A 27,145-nucleotide genomic window follows, 5' to 3' on the forward strand; every position below is an offset into this window, starting at 1 on the left:
AGCTTTGTGGCGATTCTGAATGCAGCTATTGCTTAACATCAGTCAAGTGACAAGTTTAGAAAACAGAGATCCTTGGTTTAGTTTATCCATGAGAAGATTACAAAATGATCCATCTGGGTTTACAAATACTTACAGGTTAAAAAAGGTAACACAACTAAATAGGACACCAGATGTTTCTTCAAGCTAATAAAAGAAGACACTGCAAGATGTTGCCAGTGGATGGGAACAGAAGATACATAAGTTTCAGTGATGTTTAATTGATGCGATTTCTTTCACCCTTAATGCAAGTCTCACAATCTAGGGATAAAGCCTCCAACTGCTGTAATTATTTCATTCCTAGCATCTCTGTTTCCACTAATAAAACCAAAATAAAACCTCAAAACCCAAAAATTTATTTTTGTCCCTCAGTGACTACACACAAAACACATTTAAACTATGAACACTGAAGTCTTAAGTATCAGAAGAGGAATGAAAAGATGCCCACAACTTTTTTATGCATGATATTGGCAATGGGGAAATTAAGCTGGGTATGAAATGCACAACAGTTTTGCATGAACATTGGAGGTACATAGGAAGAGATTGTATAGATGGGTTACCCCATTACTTGTAGCTCTTTAATTTGTACAAATATCTGTAATGAAAAAAAAAGGTAGTTCAAACGTTTGGATATGTAAATATTGAAGGTGCTTTGGCCCATGTTGTGTGAAGAGTGAAATTAGATGCCAGTCATGGTTCTTCCTCAAATTTAAGAAAACCCACAGAATATGAGCACCAGCCCCATGGGCCACTCACAAGGCATCCTGGAGAGGTACTCTGTCAGCCTCACACTGCCAATACCCTGCAATACCCTTCCAGCACATTCTCAGAGGGTTTGTCATCTTTCAGCCATGGATCTTTGATACTGCTCTTAAAAGGTTTAAATAGGAGGAAAAAAAACCCACAACCAAAAACCAAAACAAACAAAAATAAAAAATAAAAAAACCACACCAAAACTAGATGCTCAGAATGAAAGGATAAATAAAAATAGAAGTCCAGCATCCCTGAGAATGTGTGACTACTCTGAGTCAGTGTTTTACAGAAAAATGAAGGATAAACAAGTGAGCACACAGCATTTTTAAAGACAGCACATTCTCTTGGGGGGGGGGGGGGGGGGGGGGGAAGACAGACACGTAATTGAGTCCTGTTAGCATATGTCGTTTAAGGGGTTTTTTTCAGTCACATCAGACATTATCTGATGTAACAAGTTTTGTCAGCAGCTTGGTGTGACAGCACAACATGGCTCGACAGAACCTCAAAGGAGGTGATTGTTTCAGGTGTGTCTTGTTTAGAAACACAGTCTTTTCCTGGGTTCCAGGCTTTGAAATAGTGCCAGGCTGGAGCAGACTCACATTGCTGGAAGATGCAGATATTTTTGCTGTGCTGACAAGACATTCCTTCTAGACAACACTCTGTAAAGCATGTGAAACTGTCACATGTGTCTCATTAAATGAACTGACATGCTGAGGTAGCAGCATACGTTATTATTTATAGAGCCCTACTGTTTCAGGTCTGCACATAAGAAAGTGCCAAATACTATGCAGAACTATCCATACTTTTCAAAGCTGTAAATCTGGGCACTGAATGCATTCATTTTTGAGAGAGAAGTGAAAAGGTGAAGTACAACGAATGGGTAAAAAATGAAGCAAACTATTTGTGAATGCCACCTTAAGGCTCTATTTTGCAGACCACTGCCCATTCATTACATCGATAAATGGTCCTATTTGTCCCATCTAAACTGAAGTCTTACTTGCCCAATGTCCTTGTACTGTACCTGATCCATTGCTGACATCTCTCTCTATGCCAGCAAAACTGATCTGGTAATTACCAAGGACTCATTTGAACAGAAGAAGCAAGAGCCATGCATAGTTCCTCATTCTCACAGAAAAGCCTTCAGGGCATGCTGCAGAAATAGAGGATAAAGTAAGAAGGATGCAGAAAAATATTATTACTTATTACCTGTGATTTACTTGGGTAAAAGATAATGCCAATTCTTCAGTTGTCCAAAGTGGGGCACCGTATTTCTAACAATTGGAGATATCACATAGGACCTAGGTGAGAGAACAGGAGTGTCAGGTTGCCATGATTTAGTACTGGAAGGTTTATTATCATTTATTAGGGCAGGAAGAATTAAAATAATTGAGATTTATCCCTTAAATCAAATAACATCTAAATGTAGTCCTTTTTCTTTGCCAACTCAGTATGACTTAGGGAAGGAAAAGCCCTCTACAGTGGCTGAGATATTATGTAGACCTAGACATAAACAGAAATACCAAGTAAGTTTCACAACCTACTTCAGATCACATAAGAAAGTAGGTGAAATGCTGTCCTCACAGAAATAGGTTCAAAAGTTATATAGCTTGACCATTTCCTAGTCGACTTACAGTTACAAAACACCTTCAAAAGATTATGAACAATTGAGAATATGATAGGAAAATTCAGATTCAAACACTGAATTTTCCCTTACCTGCTGTAAGGAAACAAAGAAAGTGGGACAAAAATTGTGAAATTGAGCACACAATACAAATTGAATTATCATGGCAGCCAATATTATCTACAACTATGACATTAGCGGATAGCTGTGCAGACTTGAATGACATAATGCGTTGGGAAAAAAAGACGACAGACGCATACAATTAGGAGATCTATAGCAGCCAAATTTTGTATGAAAACTCCCATCTCCCTCTACCACCTCTAATGCTGGCTGAAGAACTTCGGTTATTTTTATAGCTGGCCTAAAGTTGGTAAAAAAGCTTCACTCATTTTACTTCAATATTTTTAACCTCACAGCCTTTGGAATAGTTTTGGGGACTTACCCACTTATGAATCAGTACAATTAGGGTAAAGTCATTGTGTTATGTTGAAGCATAAAAATAAACTAGCATAAAAATGGGTGTGATAGAAAGGGTCTTAGAAAGCCATGAAGATACGTACAGTATGTAGTGTTCAAAAACAAATGAGAAAGGAGGCCGGGGACCTAAAACAATGCATACACTATATGCTTCAGCTCAGTTATTCCATCTTTGCATACTTGTTTCTTGACTGTATTAAGGTTTATTCTATGTCCTTATTTCTAAATAAAGGAATATTTAAATCAAATTAGTCTTCTGTTTCCCATTTCCCTCTGAAGTCCTGAACAACCTCAACACTTTGAAAGGAGAAGCCTTTCAAGAGCCACTCCGTGTACAGTAACAATTGTTAACATAAGTTGCGTTGATAATACAGATAAAGTCTTCTTTGTGCAGCCAGCACTGTTCTACATACAGTATAAAGGCAGCCATACCAGATCCTTAATTACATTCAGCGGCTTTTTCCTCAAAGGCCTTGAGAAACAACGGTATCTTATTTGTCAAGAGAGCTCAATAGTTAGCAAGTCAGATCCATAATTTTTTATGAGCTTGACATGTTGTTTCTGCTTTCACTGATTAATGAGATAGTGCCCTTTATAGTAGGTCACAAGTTGGATTCTGTGGAATAGGACGTTACAGGTTTACAGCTTTTGGGGGAAAAAAGAAAAAAAAAGCACAAAAGCAAGCAAGTACAAGGCACAATGGGCATTGACCAGCTCTTCCTTTGGGACTGTCACTACAGCACCAGGGAACAAATTATCATTTCTCAAAAATTACTGATATTCTGATCTACAAGGCAGACACATTCAAGTTATTTTCATCAGGGAGTGTTTATCCTCACTGACTCTTGCATGTAAGTCTAGTAAGGTCTTGGTACATGTCCCACCGTATGTAGTGTCTTCGGCAACCATAAAGTGTTTCCCAGCAGCATGCTAGCTTTAGGTGCTTTTTCATCACTTTGGAGGAAGGATCACTTCAACACGTTAGCAGTAGCATAACAAGATGGAGAACCTCTTGAAACCACTTCCATTACACAGCGTACCACAGCTACTGACAAGGCACATTACCTACATGATACCCCGATCTTTCACTGCAGCGATTGCACTTTTGTGAGCTGTTAAAGTAGGAATTGCTCTTTTCATCTGCCGTAGTCCAGCAATTCTATAGAAACATTTGTTCTTAATTAAATGATATGATGGTCAAATATGCTTTCTTTTTGATCACTGTTTGGGTGATTTATCCCATGTACAGTCCACCTAATAGACAAGTACTTTCAAAAGTAAACATATTAACCAGCTCTTGAAAAACCTATACAAATTATGATTCTAAATCTGCTTGCAGTACATTAATTACATGGCAGAATAAGCAAATATTGATGTGTAATTTAATCTTACAAACTGTCCACAAATGAATACATATGGCTTCAGACAGAGGGTTTCTGTATTTGGCCCTTGGTCTGTGACCAAGCGTTGTAGTTGGAGTCCAAACCAGTTTGCTTCACACAGGGCCCCAATTGTCACAGCACAAACAAAACTAGCAAGCTACATCAAGGCTTTACCTTGTTGGTCAGATGCTAATGTCTGTGCTTTTTCTCCTTCCTCCAGAGGCAAGGCCAGGCCAGGCCACACCACTCCTCCTTCCTCCAACCACCTCTCCCACGCTCCTCAGGGCTATTTAACCACTTAGCAGGAAGGAGCTACAGCTGCACATCATCCATGTCAATCAACCCACTGCCTGCATTCCTCTACAACCAAGTGTAAAATACACTGCCCTGTAAGGCAGGGAAACATGAGTTTAAGAGTATGCTGCTTAATCATCTGAATTACAGAGCTGAAAAAAATACATCAATGGTAGTTTGTAATTAAAGGTGGCATCACTGAGGACAGAGCAGTGCTTTGGGGTAAAGTGATTTAAGAGGACACAAAAAAGGAAGAGGAAAAAAAGCAGACAGTAATGCCAAAAGCAGCCTCCTGACCAGTGCACTGGGTTTGCGCATCCTGACTGAACGTGTTTTTAGACAGGCTGGTTATGTTTGCAGTGGGCTTTAGGGCAGGACTTAATGGTACGGTGTTCAACATCACCCCACAAGCTGATCTGAACACAGAGCTCAGCAATGTTAACAAAATTAACCGCAATAAGTAACTGCAAAGAATGGCTGGAGGCAGAGGAACATCAGCCTCTTCCGTGGCAGGTATAAAATGCTGAAAATATCCTATTCCTGCCTAAGGGAAGCCAGTGCTTTAATGATACACCTGGCTCTGATGACCTTGAAATACATTTGTTCTTTCTGCATCTGAGCTCTTGCTGCTCTGCCACGCTGACCCCTGCATAGGTACAGTGACCCCACCCACACAGCTCCTGTGAAAGCTGTTTAGAAGTGCAGCTGCCAAAACCAAAAAAGTCTCTGCTTCAGAGATTACCCTGTAGCCCTTGTAGAGTCCAGGCTGGAGCATATACCCACACTGCTGCCCAAGGAGAACCAGCACCGGAGCAAGGGGGTATTCCCTGAAAAAAATCCCATGCTGGAGCAGGTTTATGCTGGACTGCTGTCCACGGAGGATCCACACCAGAGCAGGGGAACAGTGTGAGGGGGAAGGAGCAGCAAGTAGGAGTTATGAACTTACTGCAACTGCCCATTCCCCATCCCCCTGTGCTGTTGAGCAGGGGGAGGTAGAAGAGTGGGAATGAAGGAGTAGAGTTGAGCCTGGGAAAAAGCAGGAGGGGTAAGGTGGTGCTTTAATTTTGTCTTTGTTTCTCATTGTCCAAGTCTATTTTAATTAGCAACAAAATAAATTTATTTTCCCTAAGTCAAGCCTGTTTTGCCCATGATGGTAATTGGTGTCTTTATTTTGATCCGTGAGCTTTTTCATCATATTTTCTTACACTGCTTTACTGAGAAGGGGGAGTCACAGGGCAGCTGGCTGAGTGGCCGGCCGCTGGCCAAAGTTAACCCACCACACATGCATACTGTATCCAGGAAAGAACAAGGCTTAAGTCAGAGCCTAGGAATCTAGCTGATGCTACCAGCAGCTCCGAATGCACTAGGTTTGCTAAGTTTCTCAATAAAACTTAAGGTAGTTAAACAGTTGGGAGAGCAGTTCTGGCTGGGTTTTTGGTTAGAGATTACAGCAAAACTAGGTTGTACCTCCCTTTCACCTCCCAAGAAATAAAACTGTAAACTGAATTGAAACTTGTCTTATTTCCCAAAAGAAAAATGGCTTCTGGGGAATCCTATTTTTTGTTTTCATTAAACACATCCCTTGAACTGTAACACATAGGACAGGCATGTTCTTCTCCTGTCTGGTGAGGACACTTGTCTGATATTCACATAGGTGAACCACTCATATGTATGATGTGATTTGTTAGTTTATTGCAAGCTTAAACACAATTTACAACCCTCTGAAGTGCTGCCTTATCTGACTCCCAGTCGATAAATGGTACACAATGACTTTGGATGTTTACTTAGAATAATTTCACTTAAATACCTGTTAAACTATTGAGAAGGCCAAGACCACGGTGCATAAATCTTCCAGGAACAGAAAGTGCACATGCAAAACACTAAGAAGCAATGGAGCTACAGGAAATAAATTCACAATGTAATAATGAGAGATTATACAGTTGAGACCGGTATGATTGATGAGCTTTATCACAGAAAAATTGCAAAAGCGCTCTGATATCTTTTAGAAAAGGATTATGGGTATCGAAAGCTCAGAATTTATTATTCTGATAGATATCATAGGGGAGGTATTTCAAACATCTTTTAGCATAGTGACAAGAGCCTTCGTATCAGGACAGTATGCATTTCAAAGAGTCAATATGCATTTAGTTTCCTTTATTAGAAGAAAGTTGAATATACATAAATACAAAATATTGGAACAGTAGTACTGGATGTGAGCACAAATTAAATACACTCTCCCTTTTCATGTGCCACATTCAGGTGAGGACAAAAGTCCTTCTTTCAAACTCACTTTTATGTTCCTATACTACGAAGTTCCAGATCTAGGAATGATTTTCCATGGAACCCTTAGTGTCTGCAGGATGCACTATATAGGGTTGTCTTGCTAGATAATGCATTTTCTGTCAAGCGTACCAGGCCATAACAGGAATCACCTCTGTCATTTATGCCAGAAGGATGCTTTTCTCTACCAGACTCCTCTGCAAAGTAAAACTTTCCTGTGTCTGACCTCAGAGGTGTTGCATTCCCTCATTGCTGTGATTTCTGCTGGCACACACTGTTCCATAGTGCTGCTCACCTGTCCTGCTTTGGCAATTATGTGCATGTGCAAGGCCAAAGAGTCACCTTCCACGTACAAAGCTTTTCATCATTTCAGGATCTGTGGGTTCCTGAGCATGCGGAAGGGGCACAAGAAGTCAAAGCTGGCTGCACAGACCCTTGAATAAACCAGAAAGGCCTTAGGGCTCCTAGAGGCTGTTCAAGCAGCAGGAGCTGCCCACACTCTCCTCTTTGCACTGGTGCCCTCTAAAAGTCAGAGCACAGGATGCTGTACTTTCTGAAATGAAAAGTCTTGCAGCGTCACTCCCCACAACATGAGACACATGTTTCAAAATTGTTCTCTAATTACACCATGTCTGGCTCCTGCCTGGCTTCCTTACGCTTTGCAGACAAACAGGGGTTTACTTTGAAAAAGCATGCAAAAGGCATGCCTCATTAGAGGCTCAATTACGCAGCTTGCTCAAGGACTCGATGCCTCAGAGTGGGTACCCAGCTGCCTGCAGGACAACGCTCTGTGATACTATGTGCTAGTCAATGATGTTAGTCATTAAGCTCTGTACAAAGTGCATTTGTTGTAACTGAATACGAGCAAAAGTTCTGTGCTTCAAATTGGCAATTCTTTCACCTACAAACTGTAAACAGAGGCTGTACAAATTGTGAGCCGTGGATAAAGGCTTCCTGAAGTCCTTAGAAAAAAACAAACCCTTGTTCCAAAAATAACACAGTATGCAAAGCAGCTCTGGCTGAAACAAGGAGAGTAAAAACTGAGAAGCCAGGTTCCTGAGAATGTCAAGGCACCTTTCCCATCAGTTCTGAATTTGTGTATTTTACAGTGTTGAAATTCATTGTGAATAGCTGAATTTCCTTTTTTTTTTTTTTTTTTTCTTCATTATTTATTTCTAACCATGCATGCTTGTAAGGGTTTCTGATCATCGGTTTACCCTGTCGGTTTTGTTTGAAGTTAATAAGGTATGTCATGTGGGAACCGTACCTATCCAATCTACTATGCTTCTTCAGCCCGTGAGATACAATACAATGGATTATTACCCATTGAAAGGGATCACCATGCAGTGACAGAGGAAATGACAAGGCAGCAGATATCAAGAATTTAAAGTAGGTAGATCTGAAGGGTGAAAGGTTGCACCTGGTCTCCAGTATTTTCAGACTGTTGTTCTAAAATGTGTGCAGCTTGTTCATAATTGGAAGCTTGAGATGTCAGTTTTGATTCTGGTTTGTTTTGATGATTACCAACTGTACCGAATATGTTTCTTAAATGGAAAACAAAAGAGAGTGATCATTAGTGGCTCATTCACTGGCCCTGGATGTCATTAAATAAAATTAGCATTTTCCAATCTGTAGAGCTACAACATTGACATCTCTGTTATTCTAGGTACAGTAAGAGATTCTCGGTAATGTATGATTTGCATAATACCTAATGAGTTTGTAGCAAACCCTTTTCTAGATCCACTCTACTGATAACATGCACCTTAGATGATACAACTGCATCATGCTACATTGCAAAACAGCATCAGTTCACTAACTGACAGTACCTTCCAGACATTTGAATCTTGTTATACAGGTTGTTTTGGTCCTCTGTAACGGAGTTATAAGCTAGAATTAAATAAAAATTGAGCTAAATTTTTGCCCCAGATCTGAATTAATGCTTTTCTTGCTTTTTTAACAATGTACTTTATGAATTTTCTGATACTATTATTCATTATTCTGTGATCTCTACATTATTTATTTAAGAATGATATAATAATATATTAATAATCTAGGCCCCTATTCTCCATGTATTTTTATCTAAAGTGAATCTAAACTGATCCCTAATGAACAGTGTTGTTATATTCACTGTATTAGGAAATGAAACTGCAACTTCTAAAAGAAACTGATGTTATGTGGTTCCTACATGCTACAGATGTTAACTGAGATCCAGCCTATGTTGTGGGGTTTTTTAGTTTTGGGGTTTTTTTTCCAGCATCTAGGACTTAGTGCAAGGTTAACTACCTTTAATTGGTAAAGCGACCTTACATTCTCTGACATTTTCTACACCTATTTTTTTTCCACACTTAGTTCAATGGAAATTAATTTGAAATAATAGAAGGTAAGGTATAGTTTTCCAGTTGCATCTGATTGTGACTTTTCTCTTTTTAAAGAAGGAAATATTAACTGCCTGACTCTATACATGAATCTCTAATCTTGACCAAATCAGAAGGACCAGATCTGCCATCACCTTTCTGGTATCTTTACTCCACTCCACAGCTGCATGGTCCCCTCCCCATGCAGTTTTGCAGGAAGGAAATACTCCCCTTCCCATCCTGTGCAGGGAAGCCCACAGAAGTTCTCATCGGCTGCGTTAGGCTGACAAACAGCACAAACATTAATTACCATCTACATCCATTTGTGTGCTAAATCTAGTTGCTTTCTGTCTTTGGAGAAAATTGCATACAAAATCAATAAGCTCAGGGAAAATGGCTATAAAAATACAATTCTTTAAGTGGAAGGAAAGTAAATTGCCCATGCTGCTCAGGTAGTTTTGGATTTGTTGCCTGGTTCCATATGAGAGATTTCCTTCCCAACAACTTAAGTCTCTGAAATTATTGTTAGTCACTGTAAGCTTAAAAGTCTGATGCATTAATCTTTATATACGTTCCCTTCTATTGCCTCTTGCTTTATTTATGGAAATCATTTTGCTGGGGTAATACCATAAGCTATACAACTTGTTTTCATGAGGAACTGAAGTTTTAAAAAATAACTCAAAATAAAACTAGACATGAAATATCATTTGAAAAGCACCACTTAACAATTACAAATATTTATTACTTGCAGTAAATATTGCCCCTCTTTCTATGTTGGTAAAGCTTTTTAATACTGTTACAAGCCACTATTTATACCTCTTCTTTATCATTCAGGAGTTTAAAACCTCTCAAGTGCCTCCTCCTTACTTAGAGGATTCACAGGCCACCTGTATCTTTTAACACATCACCCATCTAACTGATAGATTTACATCTCTGAAAATAAACTTAGACTACATATGAGAGCATTGCCCACAGCATAGATAAAAGCACTGGGTTTTGACAGAAAAATCTCAGTTTGTTTGTTGCAAAAGTAACTAAATCTCACCTGAATGGCAGCAAAATATAATATGAAAGGTCATTATTTACCTCCAGAATCTATCATTCTCAAACTGGTTTGATTCTCTAAGACTCACAGTGTGCTCCCAGCTCATTTACCAGGGAGCCAGACATTCAGCTTGGAAGAAAAGCATCAGAGAACTAAGTACTGTAGATGTCACAATGTTTACCGAGGCTGGTCCATGAGCTAAATAAGGAAGATTAGGAAATGTGTGCAAATATACTGAGCTTGATTTGCATCTGTATCTCTGGAGCTAGATATGCAAATAGCCATCTTTATGCACTAATATTGCACCTGCAGGTATAATCAGAAGCACTGTTTCAGGTATGTGATACCTTTGCCTTTCTATGAATGTGTTATTATAATATTTAAAAAAACCTCTAAAACCTGTGAAGAGCTTGATGCTGGGCTACTGCAGTGAAAGGGAGGGAGTTAAGAAATTGTGATTTAGTTATCATTTAGAAACCTTCCTCCCGACTTTTCTCATTGCCTGTCATCCTGTGAAGCACCTCCAAGCCTGTTATTCTGTTCCCATTCATGTTGCTAGCAATCACATAAGGTAACTGTTGCTGTAACAGTGCAGTATGGACACCATTTGTATCTCTAAGTGGTGTTGTATGCAAATGATAGATGAAGTAAAAAATATATCAGGGTATTCTACAGATATTTCAGGACTGCAATACTCTAATAGTGAGAGAATATTTTGATCCATTAGATTTATAGATGCTGAAGGATTTGTGCACCTGCTTCACTTAAGCACACAGACACCACCAGCAGTAGTCCTTTACACTCATAGGCAGGACCATACGTAAATCCTCAAAAGACCTGTGGTATAAAAAAATATTCCCTTATCCCTCACCCCTGCCTATCTACACTAACTGGGCAGATGCTATTCCCAGAATCAGTTCACGAGACTGCTAATTAAAATACCATTCCTATTAGTGAAACACTGCAAAACTTGCATTATCTGATTTTGTTTTGATGATAATGCAAAAAAGTGAAAAAATAATAAAGCACATAAGTTGTTTTAAAAGTAACTCAAAGCTGATCCATACCCAGCATTTATGAATAGCCTTAATTCATATTTTTCATAAACAAGTTTAAGCTTTGCTGTGATTGATCAGAAACATTTTTCCCTGGCCCCAGCCCCTATCTAAGCATGCTCATTTCATTGTTAGATAGCAGCATCAGCATCCAAATTAACTCATTTACAAAACACCCGGTAAACAGCTCAGAATACTTTTAAACCTCTTTGAAAATTGGTTTATAATTTTAGTACCAATAAAATAATAAGTCTTTTTAGTCCTCAGTAATCTTGCTAAATATTTTACAATAGCTTGTTTATTCTTCAGTCAAAAGTTTATTGTCCTGTGTGTTACACAAGCCTACTAGCCCCAGTTCATGTCATAAAATGGTAGCTAAATACCAGATACATCCCCCAAAGGAAGATGTGGAAGGTCCGTTTTTGAAGGATTTGAGAACCAGTTAGATAAAGACCAGGCTGGGATGGCTAACAGGCTACCCTTGCAGGAGCTGAACAGCTGAACTCGGTATTGCTCCCTTGTTAGCCTGCAGACTGCTGATGGCCTGTGATCATTAGAAACTGTTTATAAAATAATAATAATAATAACAATAAAAAGGCATAACCAATCAGATAAATGATACCCACTTCCACAAGCAATAAAGACTTTAAATGGAGGAAAATGAAAGTAAGAACTGTATGCTCTCAGGCCAGTTAGCTTTCCAGATAAGCCTGTAGAAGCTCTCCAGAAGAAAGCATGGCAAGTCTGAGGTTAAACCAGCAGTTCCCATACCCCCACATGAAAAGTATGAGTATTAAGCATACCAGGCCAGCTGGTAAGAAGAAATATCTTTCAAAGACCAGTGATGGAATATACATCAGATTTGTAGGGGCAGAAGTTTGCATTTTAGTAAGTCAGAGAAAGAAAGAGTGCTAAATATTTCCCAATGCTTGTGACTGCTCACAGATGTTTACCTTGCCAGAGGTGAATTGTCATTTTCTAAGGTGAAGCATTTAAATGTAAAACTCCCAACAAGGAATTCAGTCCTGCAGCTGAGTTAATCCTGTCCTGTACCTTGTTTGCTACCCACCATGACTCCCCGCAAAACCTGGACATGCTCCCTGTCCTGTCCCAACACCTTTGCTACCTTTCTCTGTCCCAGTATCCAGCAGACCCTGTCTGCCACTTTGGTGTCCGGGGAAAGAAACCAGCCTTTTTCCTCCAAGTGTATTGTGCACCAGCCCAGGAAAGCACCAGCTTGCAAACTACCTAACAGTTGCTGAGGGTATGCATGTCTTCATCACATTTTACCATGATGCCATAAAAATACAAACAACAGAGGATTTGTTGTTTAAGATTATTTGCTGAATATTTGTTTTGTTCATTATTCAGTATTGCCTGCTATCAAGTTTTGAACAATTTTGTTTTGGTTTGTTCAGCTTCTTGCATGATAGGGCTCTGTTATATGATGAGGATCAATTCCTACGTGCTACAGTCACGTAAATGGTAATTAATGACTTGAACAGTTTGTGCTCATCTTTGCAGTGCATTTGGGCTATACAAACATTTTTACAAATGCTGGCAGCTGGCAAAATACTGGTAAATAATGAATAATACAACTTATTTAATAACAGAAAACCAAATGCATTGGGTTTATTACAAATCAGCTGTTGGCACTTGCAGAAAGCAGTATCTTTCTCCATATTGCTAATTACTTCAAAACATCAAAGGCTTTGAGCACTCTAAATTTCATAGCTTAATTACTCAATGAAGAGAGATTTGCATTTCAGGTAGACAGAGCCACTGGAATTAGACTGCTGTTGTCACCTTATTTTTGACACCTAATTACAAATAAGTACTTTAGGTCAAATGACTGGTTGCATCCAAGATCTGCTGACACAGCAGAAGGGCAGTAAAATAAGGGCAAAGTCAGCTTAAAGCCACCTTGGAGAGCTCCCACATTTTACCATAATTTAGAGTTTTAGATATGCCTGCAATAATCTTCAGGAAGCAATTATTCTAAGCAAAGATTTTTGGCATTTCAGCAGCACCCAAGCCACTACATCTTCTCACCATGCACTTCTCCACTCTCAATTAAAGCTTGTCCCACTGCCAAACTGCCCTGCACAGCTGCAGGCATGTATGAGAGCTTTGCAAGTGCAGGGCCTTGCTTGATAACAAGGAAACAAGTATGGTGCAAGAAATGTGGTTCTGGGGCATTTCAATCAGGAAATCACAGTACAACAGCGAGCTGGGTTAAGGTATCTATCCCACTTATGTTTTCTGGTTTTAACATGGGGAACTGGCAGAGTCTCCCAGTTGGGGGGGGGGGGCAAGGGGGGAAGGTGCTTCCAAAGGCAACTTGCAGCCACATTGCATTTGACAATTGAGCCACCCACCTATTGTGTTTAGAGGCACTGCCTTTTAAGGATTAGCTACAATTTAATTTGCATGCTGCAAATTGACAGCCAGCATCCACAGCATGCAAAGTTGCTTCATCTTCCTCTTTAGATGGCAATAACTAGACCCAGTGGTTAAGCAATGGAAGTTCATTCAAAAACAACATCTGTTGGCACTTTAGACTTCAAATCACACTGCTGCGTTTGCTTTTCATCAACACTTTATTTGTGAAGAGCAGTGGCATTTTGCATAATATTTAAGAATTTGCTTATGTAAAACACAGAAGAATTACTTGTAAGATTTTGAAGAAAATCCTCATATCAAGTCACATTCTCTACATTCTCATCTAGATTCAGAATTTGTACATCCAATATTCTTCCTCTCCTTGTCTCTTTCTGAACTTTTGTTAGGCAACATGTGCTGCTTTGCACATGAAAAGCATTATTTCTGCAAAACTGGCCTTCTTCAGTTCTTTTGGTTTGTGGTGATCTGTAGTACACTGGTTTCATTGACTGCTACTACAGGGCACTACAGCATTGATAAAATCATCTGTGTTCCCCTGATAATTAGATTCTACAGATTCTGCTTGCTGACTAAAAGGCAACTTTTGAGAGTATCACTGAATAACTCCCTCACAAATCTTTATGGCCCAAACATCACAGACTGATATAGTGGCAGTGAGTTCAAAGGAGCTGTGAAAATTATATCAGCCATGGGTCAGGAGAGCAACTTATTTTTTTCACCAAGGATACTGAGATTAGAGCAGTGGAGATCCCCAAAGTATGGAGGTGATGTAGGTTCAGAAGAAATTTATACCTGTAACCTGCAGTGGTGATCAGCGTGATCCCCCATGCAGCTTTGATCATGATCTTTGGAGTCCTTCTGAAGGGAAATGCTGAAGTAAGGAAGGACAAAACTATAAAAGAAGAAAATAAATTCTGAATTATAACCATTTTTAAAAGTTCTTCAGGCTTCAACCAAGATTTCCAAAGGTGACCAGTGAATTTATGTGACTCATTGGCAACACAGCAAAAGGCCCTTCAGTAAAGTGCTGAACCACCTAGAATATTCAATATATTACTGTACAGTCTTGGCAAGCTAGACTGTTCTTTGCATAAAGGTGAAAAACTTAAAAATGTTGATTTAATTTGTTATACACTCTTCTATTTCCAGTTGAGATGTTTTGTTTGTTTGTTTTAGGAGGTGATGACAGGCTAAAGAGAAGGTGGGCGATGTGGAGCTTCCTTTGTTCACAGCTGTGGGGACATTCCAGCTGCCCGTAGGACTATGACATGGTACAGACTGGGGTTATGTGTGTTCTCTTATCCTTAGGTCAATGTCCTTGTACAAAGCTGCAACACTCTCTGGCTGAGTGTTGGAGGAGGGTGAGGACAGGAGCATGCCGTGATCTGGTCACATCCCTGTCTAGAGCTAAGGCTGTCAAAACCAGGAGAAACAAGGACCAGCAGACACCCTCCATCACCATGAGCAGCCCTTGCCTCCCTGCACAAGACCCTCCCAGCCTCAGGCCAAGGCTGTCCATGTCATGTCTTCCTGACAGCCAGAGGACATCTGTCCTAAACATCACCATGGCTAGTGCCAGAAACTGGTGGCAGCTCTCTGTAACAAGGCCAAGACACCGCCAGGGCTGTCAGTGCTGTATCAGTGTGACATGGCTACTGTCTTCTGCCACTCAAGTGAGAGGAAACAAATAAAAGAGAAAAAAAAAAGGGGGGGGGGGGTAAGAAAACATTTTTAGAAATAGAAAAAGGGAAACTGCTAATGCTGAGCTGTGAAGTCAAGTAGCTGGAGAAAAAATTAAGGAAAAGCAGCTCAGTAATTTAAAAGGGAACTGAAAGTAACAAGTCCTACCCACTGCCCAATTTTAAAGGTTGGTGTGGTACTTCCTGCTGAGATTTGTGGGTTTGAAGGCTAAATTCTAGAAGAAAAATGAAGGTAATATTTCACATCTTTGGAATGAAAGGCAAACTCTGCATCCTTAAGTGGCTGACAGTGCTGAGGATGTTTCAGCGTGGACTGCCAGACTCACATCTGTCTTTCCCTGAAATGGACCAAAAGACATTGCAAGGGATGGTCTCATGCTACACACTTCTGTTTGTCACTAGAACAAAACACATAAATGAGCTTCCATCTACTTGGTTCACTGTAGACTACTACATCCTCTTGAACTGACAGGACCGGGGCAATAGGCACAAACTGAAACACAGGATGTTTGGAGGCTGTGGAGTCTCAATCTTTGGAGATATTCAAAAGCTGCCTGGACATGGTCCCGGGCAACCAGGTCTAGGTGGCCCTGCTTGAGCAGAATTGTGGGACCAGATGACTCCCAGAGGTCTCTTCTAGCTTCAACCATTCTGTGATTCCTGAAAAAAAGCCTAAACAAACAAAAAAATGTGTCTTTTGCTCTGCATACCTGTGCTTAGAGCGATCTACAGAGTGCAAGTATTTTCTTCATTATATTTTTTTTATATTGGGGAGAAAGGGTGTGGCTTTGGGGTATTAGGAATTTTTTAGTTTTCTTTCTGGGATCACATCATCAAGAACTGGCTAATAAGAACTATAGAAAACAACCCTCCCCTCAGAGAATTATGCAAGTTTCATTAAATTACCCTTTCTTTTTTAAAATCTTGGGTCAAACTCTGCCTTGCTTAGAAGAATTCAGAGCAAGAACTGGTTAGATAAACTGCTGTGACACCTTTCCTCTTCCTAAGTGAAGAAAATAAAAAGTATATGTATTTAAAAAAATAATAATCAAGATTGCAGTTCACAGGAAAAACAAAATGGTATTTACATAGTTGAATGATGACGTGTTTGCAGAGTAAACACAGCCCGAGAAGGGTCCATGGGCATACAAAAAAACCCCCAAACCAAACCAAAACACAAAAGAGTGGCTTATCATGTCCTTTTCTTCATACTGTCCCACACTGTCTTCTCAGAGGAAGACCTCAGCATAGAAACTGGTGCTTAATTAGGTTTAACTTTTACTTTGCTCTTGTAGTTCACCTTTAAAAGTTGAAAGCCATTGCTTTTCATCAGGTATGCCAGAAGGTGCTGGAAGTGACACTCTGCAGTTTGTTGCAGATCCTTCCTTGGAGTCAGCACTTGTGCAGCTATCTCTCCACTCCCGTGTCCCTGGGGATTTCTCAAGGACAGGTGGCCTATTTTTCTCGTTACAGTGTCCATATCCATCCTAATTAGTTTGAACCAGGCTGTATGGATTAACAAGATCCCCTCAATAAGAGGCTTTGCGGCAAGGGTGACCTCCTACCCTCCCAAGTTGCATGAGTGTGAGCTCAGTTGCAGATATCTGGAGCAGCGTACGTGGTAGACCTGCATTCAGAAATGGAACAGGAGACCACTGTAATATTTTCCCTTTAATCCCCAGAAACCAGACACTGAATTTTTCCCTTACACAATTTTATACCGGTATAAATGCCACCAAAGTTGACAAAAAAAAAAAAAAACAACAACCAACAACCAATTCCAATATCTACAGGAGAAAACAGGGTCCTGAATGTACCCTGTCTGAACTTCAAGGTTGTGATGGGCCACTTGCAGTACTCAGATTATCCAGTCTTCTCATTTCTCTTTCTAGGTTATCACATTTAATATGGTGCTATTAATCATATAAATAACTTCACTTTTTTCTGTTGTAATCGCTGATTTCAGCCTATCATCTGGAATTTTTGACTGCTTTTATTGAGGATTATGCTGCTGTGGCAGAAACTAGATTTTGTTTTAATAGGATACCAAAACATGAATGCAGACAAATTGGAAGCTGTAGGTCTGCAAAGATTTCCAGAGACAACGCTTTGGGAAACTTGATAGAGCTGCATGTGAAGTAGTGTTGTTGGAAGCTGATAAGGACTAAATGTGAAGACAAAGAGCACAAAGTAGAATTGTTAAACTGAACATATGCACAGTTCACAAAAAAAAGGTGAGGTTTGAAAGGACATGAAAACCACGGCCTTGAAGTGAGTTCACACTTTTGTATTCCACCATGATTTCTACTTAGCGCTAAGATTAACAGGGTTTTACCTTGGCTGTTTTAGAAGTTTCCCATAACAAAAAATGCTGAGTTCTCACTCTGCAGTTGATTTTACTATCCTGCCTACTCTGCAGAATAAATCTCCTGAGGGCAGATTTTGCTTCCCATTACCAGTCAGAGTAACTCCAGGCTTCAGCAGAATGTTCCTGGATTGACACCAGTGCCAGTCAGGTCATGGTATCATGCCTGAAGGTCACTGTCTTTAGGAAATGTTCTTCTGTTTGTAGCAATTTCTATTTTGAATTGCTGTTCAGTTTTACCAATTACTAAAAAAAAAATAATTAAAAAAAAATAATCTTTCTCCTTCCCTTTATTGTTCTTGAAGCTTCTGCTCCTTATTCTGCCACCATTATTAAGCAAGTCCTCCTTGTGCTTTTCAGTATCTGCCACCATTATTAAGCAAGTCCTCCTTGTGCTTTTTAGTAAAGTATTTATATTACAGAGGTATACCTTTACCTACTCTTTACCTACTGTTGATTAAATAATGCTTGAGTCAAAGCCTCCTGAAGACAACAAAGCTCTCTCTTTGACAAAGTATATAAAAAATTATATACGACCCAGCACTCTTCTTTTACCCCCACCACAGTGGTCTGTAGCCACATCTGTCTGTTATTCCAGACATAACTGCATGTTGGTTCATCTGCATTTTAGCTGTCCTCTCCTGAATCTCATCTAACCTGTTAACTTCAGTTTTGTGATGAGAAGTCCCAAACTGCACACATTTCTGACTGTGCTCTTACCAAGACTGCCAAAAAGCTGTTACTTGGAAAGAAGAAAAAGTTATTTATTTCAGTCGCTCATTCTTATCCTCAGCTGACCAGACTTAGCTGCACTAGGGAGCTTTACTTGAGTAGAAGGTTTAGCCAAATATGGAAACTCATATACCATATTACATCTGTATCATTGATATTACTCCCTAATACACTAAGGATGGCAAAGTTAGAGAAACGAGATTTCTTTATAAGACAACTCTTTTTTTTTTTATATCTATCTTTATGTTATTTTTGCAACATAGAGTCTTTTAACCCTTTCACTCAGTATGCCTCCCACTACATACACCACACTGCCATCATCCACTAGTATTTCTTCTAAACCAACAAAGTTGAAGCGATGAGTGACACAGGTAATTCAATTCTTATATATTAATTCTCTTTAAGCAGCCTAAACCAGCCAGTCACCCATGGTTACATTTAACTGATGCTGCATTCCATCCTTGCAACCTCTCTCCTGGTTGTTGCTACACCAACATGTTAACTTGAAGGTGATCAGGCTGTATTTGTCCTATTTCACAGCACCAGCATTAAGAAAGCAGGAAACTGGGCTTCAAGTTTCATCTTGCACTCAGCCCAGTCTGTCCCATTCTGTCTCCGTGAGCCTGTGGATAGCCCACTGAGGGCTTTGGCACGAGTGCCTGACAGCATGAGAACACTGCAATAACTCTGACCACTTCTCAAAAGCTATGTCCTGGCAGCCTCTTACATGCTGTAAGAGGTTTTTACATATTGTAACTTAGGTGTTGCAGCAGTTTCCAGGAGGTTTGCAGGTTACCTCTGTTGTGATAGGCTGCCACTGCATGTCACCATCAAGATAAGATAACAAAGAAAAGCTGTACGAAAGCCTCTGAAATTCTGGTGAAAATGGGCCATGTTATCCCTGAGGTAAAAGCCACCCTGGAAGTAATAACCCTGGATTTCACCTTAAGGAAATGGAAAGAAAAAAAAAATCATAACACTGCCTTTCATTCCCATTGCTGGATTTTGGATTTTATTTTAGTTTAAATGTACATCTATAATTTGTAGTCTAAGTATTAACTACCATATTGTATATATACTTATTTATGCTGCAGTATAATACAGAGCTGTTGTCTGACACAGCTGAATGAAATCAAATACACCATAAATTTAAGATGCCTGTATTTACTGTGATAGTTAAGATGTTTGCATTATGCGGAAGAAATAACAGAAATCATAAACTGTGTATTAAAAGCCATGATACTTTTAACCATGGAAGGTGTTTGATCCATAAAAGAATAAAACTCTGCTATTTAAACTTGAAAGTCCAAATGCTCTTTTTTCTTAAAAATCTAGTATTGGTTTCAGTGTCTATTTGCTCTAACAACTCTTTGACTAGAGATTTCCTTGGGTATTTCAAAAAGTAAAGAATATAAACACAAGTACTTCAAAGGCTGAAAAACAAGTCCCCCCACTTATTTTGTGCTGAATGTCATACCCACATATTTTTTTCCAATTATTGTGGAAAAGGTTTCAAATATGCATCCAACAATTATGAGATACATACATTACGCAATGCAAACTATTCCTTCCTATCACAGACTTAATGCTAAATTAATATCAGGGGAAAAAAAAGAAAACAAAATCAAAAATAAAACTAAACAAACAAAAGTGCAACCACAAGAAAACTAACTAGTCCTGAAGTTGGGTATAATAGCTTGTGTTAAAAGATTTTTGAGAAGATGCTGCACTCAGAAGAATTCCTAATCACCACAAATGTAACTCTAAAATTAAGGTTAATTTCAATCTATGGAGTATCAAAGAAGAAAGACAAGCCAATGGCCCTGTAAACAGCCACTCTTTTCAAGTCATGTGAAATCCAGGAAACATTTATATTCCTGAAACTATGGGGTTGTTCAAGCTAAAACTGACCTTCCAGATATCCAGGCAACCATAACAAAACATGAGAAAATGGGTTCACCTCTTCTAATACCAGGCTTTGCTGCAAATTCAAGGGTCTGCACAACCCAATATGGCTTTGTTCTCTTGAACTTTTTGGTTTCCTCCATATAAGTCACCCCTAGTCTTGACTCTGAAGACCCAGGAAAAACCCCCAGTGCTCTAGCTTCTAAGCTGCTTATGCCTACCAGTGCTAATTATAAGTATAACCTTAAACTCTGACCTGAATTGGAGACCAAGACCCTTAAGAGGCAGAAATCACATGGAGGATCTTGTTCTCCCTGTTCAATGAAATAAATTAAATATTAAACTTAGAAGCTATTGTGTATTTCTCACCTGAAAGCCTAACTCTCACTCACTCCTAAAATTGCACAGTATCCAAGGTAACACTCCAGACTCCAATGAGAGAGACATGCCTCCCAGTAGAAGCCTTTCTTCTATCACATTTCCAGAAATCAGCCTTAATAACACCAAACATTTTCAGCTTTACTGGTGTATTCATTACAAGAATTAAACAAGACCAGCATCCTAACCACAGTTCAAGGGGCTGATGCAGGCTTATAAGAAGTAGTGAACAGTGAAGCCATGGGAAGAAGCGTCTCTTTTTTGTTAATTAGATGAAAATGAAAGGTGCAGAACAACTTGGTTCATTTCCAGGTCTCTGTGGGCTTGATTGGAAAGCCACCCACTCCAGTGATTTCCTGCTGTAACTGCACAAAAAAGAGTTTCCTCCTTATTCATTTACATCTCTTTCTTGTCCCACTTTTTTTCAGTGAGATGATTTAGCACCAGTGTCCACTGAACAAAAAAAAAGGCCTGATTAATGTGCAGCAGTTGACATTATAGCATATACATTCATGTTAGTGATGGAAGAGCCTCACATAATTGGATCAGAAATTGGATAAAATAATGAAAAATTTAATGCAGCCTTTGTCTTTATATGTTACAGTGGGATGGCTGGGAGGTCAGTGAGTGGGAAACAACTAGGGGTGTTTTATATTCTTTTCTAGTAAAAATTTGTTTAACACAGGCCCATGATTAAAAAGAATGTAGTATCCCACTGCGACACAGAGGTACAAGAGAGGGAATAATAAATTGGTGGCATTGACAAGGTGTCATTTGTTATCTGCTTTAAAATGTCAGGTCATGTCATTGCACTGAAATATTTTCTCTCTTGATGAATGCCTTACAAAGCAAGTTCAATGTTTGGCACTTTTCGATTTCAATAAAAGAAAACAGCTTTTAATCTGGAAAGCACAGTAACCAACAGGAAAATAAGGTCAATTCAAGGCTCTTATTTGAACACTTACAAACCTCTCGAAAAAACCTATTCTAAGTGGCCTAGTTCATTGTGGAGCCCTGCTCTTCCTCACAGAGTCCTGTCTAGCTCTCTGTATTTTTCTCACCTTTTTTGTTTGTTTGTTTTGTTATAAATTAAGTATGTTTCTGTGATTTCAGTAGCAAAAAGTAAAAAAGAAAGAATTGTTAATTTCTGTAGAACTGGAATGCTGTGCTAAATATATCAACTTTTCCATCATGGAAACTACTAAAGGAATATTTCCCAGGCTGACATTAATTACATGCTGGAAATACATGTAGGGAATTAAATTATGAACTTATATCCATGATAAAATCCATTAAATAAACCAGACATAGGAGAAGAGAGTGGTTATTATGTTTGTATTTTTTGTATTAGCGAAGAATAAACAGAGATGAGTGAAATCCTCATTGCAAAAGCCTTTTTTTCCCATAAATCTATCAGAAACATGGAAACTGGAAAAGTGGGGGAACAAGACAGGTAATAACAGAATGCAATGCAATTTCAAATTAAGTCACAAATTTCACCCACAGGATGCATTTGCAAAAAATAAGACAAAAACAATTAGTCAAGGGTTATGGAAAAACCTGAAGCTTGCTCACAAACACACTTCCTAATGAACCTGAGTGTTAGTTACTTCTTGAACCTACTCCCCGAGGAGTACTTTATGTTATTGTTTGGGAAAGACACTGTGAATAAAAGCAATATGACAGAGCTGAGAGTCAGCAGCAGCAGATTAAAACCTAATTCGAAGCACTGTGGCTCCTGACTTGCCTAGTCTTTGATACACAAAATAGCTAAGGCTAGGATGGGAAAAAGAGGGAATGCACAATACGTACTTACAGGCAGATTTGGAGCAGTGGATGAGTCTTTGCTGGGGCTGTTGGAGGGGCTGGCTATTGCCAGAGAAGTACTAACTGAGTAAGCGTCTAGAAAAGGCTGTTGCGTCTATGTGCAACTCTGCCTTTTGCAGTGTTTTTCTCTCCTCCATTCATTTGCACAGCGCTCAAGTTCAGGGCAGCATTGTTGTACAAAGCTTTAAACCTGCCTTCACAGACTCAGCAGCAATGTTTGCACTGGTATAAATGTTTCCCAGAAACAAAGGACTAGGAATTTCCCTGGCTTGGCAAAACAGTAACAAAGTGAAAAAATGAAGGGTAAAAGGGTTTTACACATTCCTTCCCCCACTCAGTTGTTACTGGATCCTGCTGCTCTAAGGTTTTTTTGAGTTTTTTTTTTCCTCCATCAGTGAGATATATTCAGCTCATCAGTCCTTAAGTAGATCCTAAATCCAACTTCTTCCAAATGAAGCTATGTAATATCTCTAGCACCCTTTAACTCCACCAGTTGTTGTATATTTATCTAGAGGAAAATTTGGAAATACAGCAAGTAGTATGATAGGAATGAAAATCCTAGGTCCGTGACTGGGCTTTATTCTGCTTCCTCTATATATCCGTAGAAACACAGAATAGCTCCACTAAAATCAGCCGCTTGTTTTTTTTTTTTCCCCTGTCATCCTAATGAAGATCAGATCCTGGTCCAGCAACCCTCTGTTTCTTCAGTTCAACTGCATCTAAGCATCAGTAATTTTCACAGTCTCTCCTTACCACAACTCCTCTGGATTTATCCCCAGAATTTCAGAAGGAAAACATAGTGGTGGGAGGGGTGGGGAGGAAAAAACAATTTTTAAGAAAAAGGATGAAATTACATACCAAAAAACAAAACAAAACAGGTGTGCATGAAAAAATAATAATAAACCTATTTGTCCCAGCTTCCTGGGAAATAACTGCTTGCAATGTTACTGACTAGTTTGTGCGACATAACACCGTAGGGTCTAATTTATGACCAGCACCTCACAGAGCACACAGCAAGTTCTCTTACATTTTTCATATTTCTGTAGTCCAGCTAGAATTTTTTTACATCACCTTGAGCTGAATGCCTTGAAGACACTAGAAAAAGCAAGCACCTTGATTTATGTGGCAATGTTTCACTTCAGCTATTATGATACAATTGTTTAGACTAGTAGAGTAATAAATGGCCCAATTGTTCGCAAAGGACTAGGGATTGTCAGGCAGGGGGGATTACTGCTGTAATCTGTGGTTTAGTAGCTAGCATTTTGATTTGATACCTGATACAGATTCATAATTACAGTTTAATTTGTGTGAGAGCTTGCAAGAGAGCGAAAAAATATGCATGCATTGTACAGACCATGGGGAGAGAAGTATATTTTCTTTGCATATGGACTGGTTCCAGTGAGGGATTTGGGAAGTTTCCAGGGAGGTGGCACAGTAAAGAAGCTCAAGACTGAAAAAAAACCCCTGATTTCTAGAGTTAATAATTTATTACAGTGCATGCAAGATCATCTAAACTATGTGCACAGAAGGCAGGCAGTTACCTTGATCTAGTTACTAGGAAATACTAACCCTGCAGGTGCTCAAGAAATCTCACCTCTCCAGAGTGTTGGTACCTGCCTTAAGGAAGAGAAATGCCTTCATTCCCTTTAGGATACCGATCTGTGAATCCATTCCTAAGAGTTTTAACCTTACTCCTTGAACAAACCTACTCTGTTCACTCCTTTTTTATACTCCTGGAGGAAAAGGAGTTGCTTCTATCACTCAGTTTTATTGTAATAATCTAGAAATTGAAGCTACATCATCCTTTTTTTTTTTTTCTTTTTTTTCTTTTTTTTTTAATATGTTGTGATATTTATATAAGACTTCTGCCGTTTAAGTGAAGGGATGCTAATACTAAAACCAAATACTTTACCAAAGAATATATTTCAGCAGCCTTAATCCCACTTACTGAAACAAATGACAGTTTTACCAGGAGCAGTGCTAGCAAGATCTTACCATTCTTAAATGCAGTGCACCAGCAAACATCTTTTACACCAAGTAAACAAATGGTAGGATTGTTTATTTTATATTTCAGTCTGGGAATAGTTTACATTATTATTATTGAAAAAGTGAAAGTCACAAAAAAGCAGATGACCTGTCCCCATTTTAGCAGCTGGAAGTATTTGGCATCTATCACCTGCAAGGAAGCTGTGACAGAGGGTGCTACCGCCATAGATGTGCATGTTCCACGACTTCCAAACCCCACAGAGACACACACTCAGACTAGCATTGCTAACAGCTTGTTCAGCATTAGAGATGGTAAGCTACTGCTTCTCCACTACTGTGATCATCTGTTGCGTGCCCAACTCTTTACTTAATAGTTCACTTATGAATTAGAGATCATGCAAACTTTCCTGCAGTAATTTCTGATAGATAAATCATAAAAACTAAAACAATTGCAATTTACTTATGTGCAGCTATAGCACTGGACATTATTACCTCCTTCTAGATTTATTAGGAGACAAATAACAGCAATGCCAGGCTGCAAACTGAATTGTGCAGGCTTCACAGCATACATGACTTATCCCTTTCCCCATCACTGACCAGATTATGTCCTAGGGTGTGTTCTCAGTGATTCTTTAAGTTCTCCAGACGATACGATTGATTTAACAAAGGGTCTTGGTTATCATTTTAATCATAATGGTGACATACGCATTTATTTATTTATTTATTTATTTAAGTTTTAAAAACTTCCTAGGACTGAGAATTAAACAGTGGTCTATTCATCTGGTGGATGTCACCTGCCTGCTTCTATCATTTGCTCAAAATGTTATTCTTTAAAAGAATAAGAATGCAAACAAATAGCTGTGAATATTGGCAAATAGGAATAAAAAGTTCTAAAAAGAACTGTTGAACAAATGGCCATAATTACAAAGGATAGAATTTGGTTTTTTTAAGACGAAACACATGTTTGATATGGATTTCAATTAAATGGTTTGTTCAGTTTAAACCCAAGTATTAAGCTTCAAATTTGGGTTCTTAACACTATTGAAGTTACAGTTAGGTAGTCAAAAAGTGATTTTGAAACATCTTAGCCATTTCATTATAAAATGGCCAAAATTATGCACTTTGCCTTTCCTAAATTTTGGCTTTCTGCAAAATTTATTTGCAAAACTAGGTGAAATTCCACCCCCCACACTCCCCCACCCCCTCAAATTCTAGTACCCTGGAATCCTAACAGTTAACATATAAAACTGTCCCTGATGATTGGTTGCAAATATTTTTTTCAGCTTTTATATACTTCTAATTATAAGGTATTTCAAATACTTCTGAAAAACTGGGATAAAAACCTGGATTTAGAAACAAATACATCTAGCTCCATAACCTTACTAGCATAGCTCCCAAAAGCAACAAAAATGTAATAATTGAACAAACCTGGGATATCTGTTTTCTCCAACTTCAACAGTCAAAATTCTGGGAAAATTTTACCTGAATATGCTATTAGAAACTGGCTGTAAAATAGCAATGCTACCAGGTGAAAGTAAACAAACTTTTCTTTTCTCTCGTAAATAATTTCCATACCTTTCCTCTCAATCTAGAATTCACATATTCACATTCACAAATAGCATATCTTCTGGTCATTAAAACACACACAGTCTTTTAAAAGAAGACACCAAACCTTTGCAGATAAAAAGCATATCCACACCATTCCAAGTGTTTTAAGAAGCCTTTTTGTACATATAATTATTCATGTTGATTTAAAAGCACCAAGCTATAACACACACAAGAGAGAAGTGGTGTAACACACTTCTAGCATCATACTTGACGGTTTCATTCCTGAAGTATACAAAAGGTACATTAGCTGCATTGACAATGCTGAAATGTGCTCTTATTTTGTAGTACCATCTCTTGATCAAACAAATTCTCTTAAAGCACAGCATTTTTAATCCAGATACTGAAATTGAGGCAGATAATAATTTGCATGTTTTCTTATTATTAATGGCTGCGCACTGTATATGAACATACCAACGCTGCCATTTCCATGTTTGTGTCTATTTCAAATAGATAACTTGTATTTGGGGGTTTGGTGGATCTCTCTCCCATTTCCCCTCCTGACAGACCTCACCACAGAGGAGGTGGCAGGGAGGTGCCTCCTCTTAACCAAACTGGGGCATGGTAGTGACACAGGAGCATTCAAGGGAGCACTCATGGGTGAAGGAAGGCAGCTGTCAGGGAGCAAAACTCAGCATATTGGGAATGTGAGGTCCCAAAAGAGAAGAGAGAGTATGCCAGAATTAAGTGTCATAAAAAGAGGTCAAAAAAAGTCTCCTTTTATTGGATCCAGAACAAATACCAAAAGATAGTGACAAATATTCACGTCTAACTTGGTATATTGGTTTTGGCTGTGATAGACTTAATATTCTTCACAGTAGCTACTACAGGCCTATGTTTTGGATTTGTGCTGAAAACAGTGTTGATAACACAGGATTGTTTTACTTATTGCTCATCTGGGCTTACACAGGGTCAAGGCCTTTTCTGTTTCTCACCCCACCCCACCA

The 27,145-nt window shown here is 38.9% G+C and overlaps 1 long non-coding RNA gene across 1 annotated transcript in view; it reads right to left on the reverse strand.

Moving 5' to 3' along the window:
• The window catches only part of LOC119144386, a 52,572-nt gene extending 32,018 nt beyond the window's left edge, over window positions 1-20,554 (reverse strand). Inside the window, exons 1-2 of the long non-coding RNA XR_005103108.1 lie at window positions 20,409-20,554; window positions 1,996-2,087 (exon numbers count right to left, since the gene is read on the reverse strand). This is a non-coding gene — a long non-coding RNA (uncharacterized LOC119144386). The remainder of the gene's footprint in view (window positions 1-1,995; window positions 2,088-20,408) is intronic.
• Between the last annotated feature and the right edge of the window lie 6,591 nt (window positions 20,555-27,145).

The sequence above is a fragment of the Falco rusticolus genome, chromosome 1 (assembly GCF_015220075.1).
Source record: "Falco rusticolus isolate bFalRus1 chromosome 1, bFalRus1.pri, whole genome shotgun sequence".
Taxonomy (NCBI): domain Eukaryota; kingdom Metazoa; phylum Chordata; class Aves; order Falconiformes; family Falconidae; genus Falco; species Falco rusticolus.